The sequence below is a fragment of the Elephantulus edwardii genome, unplaced genomic scaffold (assembly GCF_000299155.1).
Source record: "Elephantulus edwardii isolate Elephantulus edwardi_28Jun2011 unplaced genomic scaffold, EleEdw1.0 scaffold00024, whole genome shotgun sequence".
In the NCBI taxonomy this organism is placed as follows: domain Eukaryota; kingdom Metazoa; phylum Chordata; class Mammalia; order Macroscelidea; family Macroscelididae; genus Elephantulus; species Elephantulus edwardii.
The window spans coordinates 10,843,360-10,850,524 of record NW_006399774.1 but is presented as its reverse complement, the minus strand read 5'-3'; the positions used below and the strand labels follow the sequence as shown (position 1 = coordinate 10,850,524).

The window sequence follows — 7,165 nt, the reverse complement described above, 5'->3', positions numbered from 1 at the left end:
TAAAGTCTTAGCCAAGAGACTCCTAAAGGATATATAAAAAAAATAACTCACCATGAACAAAGTGGGATTCATAACAGGTATGCAAGGATGGTTCAACATAAGAAAAACAATCGATGTAATTCACCATATTAACAAAGTAAATAATAAGAATCATATGATCTTAGTAATTGATGCAGAAAAGACATTTGATAAAATCCAACACTTAGCAAAATTGGAATAGAAGGGAATTTCCTCAACGTAGTGAAAAATATATACGTAATCCCAAAAGCCAATATCATTCTCAGTGGAGAAAGACTATAAGCATTTTCTTTGCAAACAGGGACCAGACAAGGATGTCCACTGTCACCACTTCTATTCAGTAATGTACTGGAATTGCTTGCTAGGACAATACAACAAGAGAAGGAAAGAAAAGGCATCCAGATTGGCAAAGAGATGGTTAAACTATAGCTATATGCAGATGATATGATAGTGTACACAGAAAACTCCAAAGACTCAACAAAAAAACTGTTAGAGCTAATAGGCCAATTTAGTAGAGTGGCAGGATATAAGATCAATATGCAAAAATCAGTAGGATTCCTCCACCATAACAAAGAAAACTCAGAGACCGAAATCAAGAAAGCAATACCATTTAAAACAGCCAACCACAAACTGAGATACTTGGGAGTGAACCTCACTAGAGATACAAAAGCTCTATACAAAGAAAACTAGAGAACATTTCTGCAAGACACAATAAAAGACCAAAAAATTTGCCTGGTCATGGATAGGAAGACTCAATATTGTGAAAATTACAATCCTTCCAAAAGCAATCTACACATTCAATGCAATCCCAACACAGATACCAAATTCATTTTTTCAAGGAGAAAGAAAGCAAAATTGTCAAGTGTCTTTGGAAAAGCATCAGACCCCAAATAAGCAAAACACTTCTGAAAAACAAAAATGAAATGGGAATGATAGCACTCCCTGACCTCAAAATCTACTACACAATGGTAGTAACCAAAACAGCACGGTACTGGTACAATGACAGGCACATAGATCAGTGGAACAGAACTGAGAATGCAGAAATAAACCCAGCTATCTATGGTCAACTTATATTTACCAAGGAAATCAAAGCTATCAAATGGGGAAATGACAAAACTGGAATGCTACCTGCAGAAAACTGAAACAGGATCCACATCTCACACCATACACAAAAAAGTCAACTCAAGGCAGATCAGGGATCTGGGAGTAAAGCCTCAAACCATACATTTCATCAGAGACAAACTGGGATCAAGCTTAGATACCCTTGGTAGTGGTTAAGTGCCATCGAGTTGTAGATGACTCATCGCAACCCTATGAACAAAATGCCTGAACACTTGTACAACTTTCATCATTTTTCCAAGTTCATAGTTTCTGAAGGCAAGCTATTTCAGAAATGGATATCACTCCTGCTTCCAATAGACAGCCTAGTCTATGGTATAAAGAGACTGCTTAATACAGCCAGAAATGCACAGCCTTCCATGGATAAAATTGATGAATAGAACCTTGTAAAGATTAAATCCTTGTATGCATCAAAAACATTTTTCAACAGAGTGAAAAGAAAACCTACCAACTGGGAACATACATTTGACAATACCAGCTTAGACAAGGGTCTCATAGCAAGAGTTTACAGAATACTCCTGAGCTTCCACAAGGAAAAGACTGATAACACAGTTCCAAAATGGGCAAAAGACATGGAAAGAATTTTCATACAGGAAGATATTTGGATGGCCAACAGACACATGAAGAAATGCTCAAAATCACTGGCAATAAGAGAGATACAAATCAAAACCACAATGAGATACCATCTCACTCCAGCAGCAGTGGCAAAGTTTAACAGGCAACAAGTAATAACTATTGGAGAGGCTATGGCACGATGAGAACTGTTACACATTGCTGGAGGGATTACAAAATGTTACAACCACTCTAGAAGGCAGTTTGGTGCTTTCTCAAAAAGCTGACCAAAGAAATTCTATATGACCAAACTATTCCATGGCTTAGAATATACTCTGAGAAAATTAGAATTGAAGCACAAATGTAGACTTGTACACCAGTGTTCATAGCAGTGTTATTCACCATCACAAGAACATGGAAACAGCCTAAATGTCCAACCACAATCAAATGTATTGAGAAATCACGGTACATTCACATAATGGAATACTATGCAGCACACAGGAGCAATGGTTTTGTAAATTACTACCTAACTTGGGAGAAACTGGAGACCATTATGGTAAGTGAACTAACTCAGTCCCATAAAGACAAATATTGTTTAAGTCCATTATTATAGAACAAGTATGAGAATCCAAGGTGGGGAGGGTGGAAGCAGAGGGGTGAGGATGGGCGGGGGCAGGGGCAGATAAATCACAGATTGCACAATCTGATGAGTGGAGGTTTGAGTAAAGGAAATGGGAAAGATACACTGTGAAAAACAATGTATTCAAACTTTGTAAATAAACCAGTATAACATTTTTTAAAAAGTTCTAAAAAAACCAGTAAATACCTATACACATATGGTAAGAATGCTGAAAACTAAAGTAAATGAACAGATCATCTTAATATTCAACAGAGAGGGAAAATGCATATTATCTACAAAGAAGAAATTATATATGACAATTCTTGTATTTCCATACTCTAGAAAAAGAATTGTTGTTGTGTGCCATCGAGTTGGAATTGACTTGAAGCTGACCTTCCAGCAGGTTTTCAGAGACATTAAATCCCACCATAGGAGATTGCCCATCTTTCTCTCATGGAGCAAATAGTGGATTCACACCACGTACCTTTGAGATTGCAGCACAACTACTTGCCACTAGGCCGTCAGAGCTCCAAAGTTAAATTGCAATTTACACTAACAGTGGAATTTACCCAATACTAAAAAGCGTTCCTGAGAGAATTTCAAGATTTACATAAATGAAAAGCTATACCATGCTTATGGATTAGAAAATTTAATCGAGTGTAAAGGTCAATTTTCTCCAAATAAATCAATAGATTTGATGTAATTCTAATTTTAAGAATACCTGGAGTTATTGTTAATATAGACAAGCTAGTTCTAATATTTATAATGAAATCAAAAGAACAAGAAAAGTAAAACAATTTTAAATGAAGAAGAAACTGGGAGGACTCGTCCTAGCAAATATCAAGATCTATTATAAAGCTCAACATCACAATTCAAAGGCATTAAACGATAGTGTTAGTGAAGAGTACTGAATAGCCCATGGACTGCCAAAGGAATAAACAAGGCTGTCTCAGAGAAAATATGACCAGGGTGCTGCTTGGGAGTAAGGATGGTAAAACTTCGTCTCACATACTGTGGGCTTGTTTTCACAAGGAGGCAGGGCTTAGGAAAAGACATCATACTATGAAAGGTGGAGGGTCAGAGATGGAGAGAAAAGCTCTCACCAACATGGACTGCCACAGTGACTGTAAGAATGGGTTTGGGTACATCAGAGATAGTGAAGATGGGGCAGGATAGGACAGGGTTCAGATCTGTTGTTCATAGGGTCACTATGAGTCTCACTGACTCTACAGCATCTAACAACAACAATGACATAGCATCTTTCACTCGGCTCCTGTCCCATCTAATTGAAATCCATACAGTTTAGGTTTTGCTTTGCTCAACTTTTTTTTTTTAAGTAACTGTTGCCTGAATTGGGTGCACCTTAGTCCTCAAACTGACATCATTGCTCCTCAATAATCTGGTGTAGTCTCTGACTGAAGACTTTCCCAGTGCAATATGTCTCCTGATCTCTTGATTGCTACCGAGTGTATTGATTGTGAATTCAAGTAAGATAAAGTCATTGACAGTTTCAATGACTTTTGTCTATCATGAGGTTGCTTATCAGTCCTGTGGTGAGAAGTTTTATTTCCTCAATGTTGAGATGCAGTCTATCTAGATTGAAGGCTGCAGTGTTTGATCTTCTGCAGCAAGTGCTTCAAGACCTCCTCACTCTCATCAAACAAGGTTGTGTCATCTGCATAATGAAGGTAATTGATGAATCTTCCTCCAATTCTGATTCCACATCCATCTTTATAGAGTCCAAATTCTTGAATAATTTGCTCAGCATACAGATTGAATAGATACAGAGAAAAGTTATAACTCTGATGCACACCTTTCCCAATTTTAACTATGCAGTTTTCCCTTGCTCTGTTCTCACAACAGCCTCTTGATCTAAGTATAGGCTTTGCATGAGCACAATTTAGTGTTCTCAGATTCCCTTTCTTCTCTATCTTAGGCCATAATTTGTTTTGATCCACAGTCAAATGCCTTTGCATAGTCAATAAAGTGCAAAGACACATACTTCTGGTATTCTCTGCTTTCAGCCAGGGTCCATCTGACATCAGCAATGATAGCAATGTTAGGGTGGCTAAAAACTGGAGTGGGCTTTATATAGCTTCATCACTCATTAGCTGTGAGATGCCAAGTGTATCCCCTCCATGGCTTGGCAAGTCCACAGTTTCTCTCTGAATACCTGTCACCTCTCTGTAACACTTGTCCTTCTCTATGTTGTGGTGAGTCATTACCTGGAGACGCTGTGTGTCACTTATGCATCCATGTGTGCAGACAGCTGAGGATTCCAGCGGTTGACAGACATTGCCAGGGGTCTGCAGTGCATGTTCTTGTCTTCTCTATAGTTCTGACTTTCCCTTTGAGGGATGATTAATTCCCCTTTTCCGTTTCTAATTGTCACCAGCCAGACAAGTGCACCTTCTGTTATTTCCTGGCAGGCCCCGGATCTATCCATTATTTAAAGCTGCAGAATGCCCATCATTTTTCAAATACAAATTCCAGCTCCTTCAGACCAGCTACTGTATGAAATTGATGCTAAGTTTCAGAGATGTCTGGAGACTTTTGACAAATAGTGACAGCTAAGATTCTTCTTTCTTTTTTACTATCCACATTGGAAAAAAAGAAGTGATGCATATAAACTGTGGTCTTGGGAAAAATACATTAGTGAATATTTTGTGAATTGCCAAAAGAACAAACAAGTCACTCTTAGGAAAAATACGACCTGAACGCTTTTGAGAACTGAAGCTGGTAAGATTTCCACTCAGTGTGGACAAGTGGAACACATCATGAGGAAAAGCCGACTGCTAGAAGGAGACTGTCCGTGTGTTTGGTGAGGCAGAGGGTCATGCAAAATGAGGGAAGTCCTCAATAAGGTGGGTTAAAGCCATGGCCACCCCAAGGCACTCAGCATCCAAGGACGAAGAGGATGGGACAGGACCAGGCAATTCTGCCTGTTGTTAGACCCAGGGTAACTAACAGCAATGGCAGTATTGCCACAGAACCAGGTTCTCATGTAGGCAGATATGAAAAGTGGGCAGATTGCATTGGGAGATGTCTCAGACTCCATCAGCGGTGACCTGATCTCATCTGAGCTGGCCTCTGTCTGTGGGGATAGCACTCTGTAGGAGCAGGGTGTGTGACTTTCTCATTGCCTGACCTGAGGGCTCATGGACAGCATCCTCCCTCCCTCCCGCCCTCACTCACCTTCTAATGTTCAGGTACTCCAGCACTCTAACACAAAGGCTAAGAACAAGGATGGGAAAAAGGATGTTGAATTGTAAAACCTCATCCTGGTGCTGCACAGTGGAGAGTGAGATGAGGCTGTCTGGCTTCCGCTCTCACAGACACTGCAGTACAATGAGCTCCATAGAGACAGCACCCGGCCAGACAGAGCTGGCCAATACCAGGCCACCCTGAGCCACGCAGACAACAAATAACTAACCCTGGGCAAAGGAGACCCTAAGAAGCCAAGAGGCAAAATCATCAGATGCATTTTTTGTGCAAACCTGCCAAGAGGAGCACAAGAAGCAGCACTCAGATGCTTCTGTCAATGTCTTGGGATTTTCTAAGAAGTGCTCACAGGGGTGGAAGAGCATGTCTCCTAAAGATAAAGCGGACAAGGCCCTGAGGAGGGAGAGATGAAAACCTGTATCCCTCCTAAGGGCGAAACCAAAAAGATCAAAGATCCCAATGAGCCCAAGAGGCCTCCTTTGGCCTTTTTCTTGTTTTGTTCTGAGTATTGCCCCAAAATCAAAGGAAAGTACCCTGATGTTGCGAAGAAGCTGGGAGAGATGTGGATAAACACTGCTGCCGGCGACAAGCAGCCCTACGAGAAGAAGGCTGCCGAGCTGAAGGAGAAGGCCGAGAAGAATACTACTGCATACAGGGCTACAGGCATGCCTGATGCAGCCTAAAGGGGAGTTATCGAGGCTGAGAAAAGCAAGGAGGAGGAAGGGGAAGAGGAGGAGAAAGAGCTAAGGAGGGTGAGGAAGAGGAGGATGAGGATGAAGAAGATAAGAAGAGGAAGATGATGAGTAAATTGGTTGTAGTGTAGGTTGTTGGTTTTTTTCCTTGTCTATAAGATAATTGATGCCTTTGAGCTGTGGTGCTGGAGAAGAGTATTGAATATACCATGGACTGCTAGGAGAACAAACAGGTTTGTCCTGGAGAGGGTTAAACCAGGCTGCTCCTTGGAGGCAAGGATTCTGAAGCTTCACCTGACATACTTTGGCCATGTTGTAAAGACGGACCAGTCCTTGGAGAGGGACGTCGTGGAGGGTAGAGAGCACAGGAGAGGAAGACCTTCCATGAGACAGATTGATTCTGTGATTGGGGTGGTGGGAGTAAGTGTATCAGAGACAGTGAGGTTGACACAGGATAGAGCAGGGTTTAGGGCTCTTTGTACATAGGGTCTCTATGAGTTTCAAGCAACTCGATGGCACATAATAATAACAACAACACAACAACAACAAAAAAAACCACTTAACCCTCCTGTACACAACTTACTCTTTTTAAAGAAAAAAAATTTGATATGTAAGATTGTGTAACATTAGTTTTTAAACAGTACAGTGTCTTTTTTGTATAGTTAACAACAACACACTATCGAATGTGTCTCTAGATAGCCCTGTCCTGGTGGTATTTTCAGTAGCCACCAGCCTTGCCTGGCACAGTATGGGGGGTGTAAACTGGGGTGGAGACTTAAAGCAGGTTCTTGCTGGCGCACAGCACAACTTAGTCATATATGGGGATGGTAGTTTGTTATTTATCATCTTCAATTGTCTGATGTAACTTAGACAACACAATTGTTAACGGAATACCTCTTTGTAACTGCAAAAATGGAAAACAGAAAGTAGTGGTGGCAGTTTT

General features: G+C 40.7%; 1 pseudogene; it reads left to right on the top strand.

The window, feature by feature from the left end:
• Positions 1 to 5,736: 5,736 nt before the first annotated feature.
• On the top strand, positions 5,737 to 6,353 carry LOC102854885 (annotated as a pseudogene).
• Positions 6,354 to 7,165: the final 812 nt, after the last annotated feature.